Genomic DNA, 1,880 nt, shown 5'->3' with positions numbered 1-1,880 from the left:
CACAAATACTCAATACTAAACTAGTTGATCAATACCTATGTGCTCATATGGAAGCAAAATTCAATGCAATTGAAGAAGGGGGGAGGGGGAGGACATGGATCACTTCCCACTGAATGGGTACATTGCACGGGTATATGGCACGCATTCTGAGACAAGGACACATCTGTAATTCTGGTCTTATTTACACAAAAGCAAACTATTTAACCAAAATGTATATACCCCCATAAAATTCTGAAAAAAAAAAAAAAAAGAAATAGTGCTTGCTTCGACAGCACATATGTTAAAATTGAATAAGATTAGCATGGTCCCTGTGCAAGGATGACACGCAAATTCATAAAGCATTCCATATTTAAAAGAAAAAAAAAAGAAATGAACCCAGAAACCTATATTATTAGGAGAAAACTGTGTGAAACAACCTTACATATATTCATATAATTGTTACCTTTTATTTACCTGCTTTCCGACCAACTGGCTGTTGAACTCCTCAGTTCTGTCTTTTTCAGAATCAAAAATTAAAAGCAAGAGACAGCTTTAAAGCAGTAAGCAGCAAAGTTTGCCAAAGTGGAAGTTTACTCTTAAACAGGGTTAAGAGTGGGCAGAAGTCTCAGTGGACAGTGGCACTGGGCTCTCTTTGAGTTTCTAATCAGTAAGCGATAGTACACTCTGAAAGAGATAGGAGTGGGCATATGTCTCAGAGGACAGTGGCACTGGAGTACATCCCCATGCCATCCCCTTTTCTCTTGTAGGTCTCTCCTCCTTCCTGACCTTGTCCGTTGTCTCTTCCTTTATTTTTTCTTGGATAACAGGGATGTTGTTTCCTCTCTGCTGTCAGGAAGGGAGTTTTTCACTTTATGTGGTTAGGCCGAGATATGTCTTGGGATAGGGAGGGGAAAGGGGGACAACTATAATGTACAATGTGTCCTGTGTTGTTTCCATTGTTTTTTGTGATAGTTGTAGTTACTTTTATCTTGTTATTGTTACAAGATACTCTTACTCTGGCTTAGTGCCCATAACACAGTGGTTACCATGCCAGCCATATACACCAAGACTGGCAAGTTCGAACCTGGCCTGGGCCAGCTAAACAACAATGACAACTGCAACAAAAAATAGCCAGGTGTTGTGGCAGACGCCTGTAGTCCCAACTACTGGGGAGACTGAGGCAAGAGAATCACATAAGCCCAAGAGTTTGAGGTTGTTGTAAGCTGTGAAGCCACAGCACTCTACCCAGGGTGACACAGTGAGACTCTATCTCAAAAAAAAAAAAAGGAAGAAAAAGTATCCAATGTACTTAGCCCTAATTTGAAACTAAATTATAGCTTTCATAGGAAAGATATAACCTAATTATAGCCTTAGAATATGGGGAGAGGGAGGGGGAGGGAAAGGGCAGGGGGTAGGTGGGTGGAGGGAGGGTGATTGGTGGGGTCACCTCTATGGTTTATCTTACAAGGGTACAAGTGAATATTTTTAAAAGCAGAGTATGAATGTCTTAATAACGAAGAAAATGACATGAAGGCTACATTAACCAGTTTGATGAGAGTACTTTGAATTGTATATGAAAACACCACACTATACCCCATGATTGCATTAATGTACACAGCTATGATTTAATAGATTAAAAAAAAAAGATACTCAGTATTGCATTTTTTTTATGTTGCTTGCTTGCTTTCCTATTTTCTCTGCTATGTCTCACTTTCCTTACGCTAACATTCTGTGACCCTTACAACTACCCTGATCTTGCGGTGTTTTCTTATTCAGTTTCACGTTTGTTTACACAGCCCACTCTGTACCTCCTTTGCTCATGATTCACTTTTCTACTATGATAACATAATAACTAAATTCAGTGTGTAATTGAGCAGTAAATGGATAATATAATGGAAAAT

General features: G+C 39.1%; 1 pseudogene; it reads left to right on the top strand.

Moving 5' to 3' along the window:
• Positions 1-256: 256 nt before the first annotated feature.
• LOC111727164 lies at positions 257-353 on the top strand (annotated as a pseudogene).
• The last annotated feature ends 1,527 nt before the right edge of the window (positions 354-1,880 follow it).

This window comes from Otolemur garnettii, unplaced genomic scaffold (assembly GCF_000181295.1).
Source record: "Otolemur garnettii isolate 467f Iridium unplaced genomic scaffold, OtoGar3 scaffold00003, whole genome shotgun sequence".
Taxonomy (NCBI): domain Eukaryota; kingdom Metazoa; phylum Chordata; class Mammalia; order Primates; family Galagidae; genus Otolemur; species Otolemur garnettii.
The sequence above is the reverse complement of the archived record's forward strand: the minus strand, read 5'-3'. Positions and strand labels throughout refer to the sequence as shown.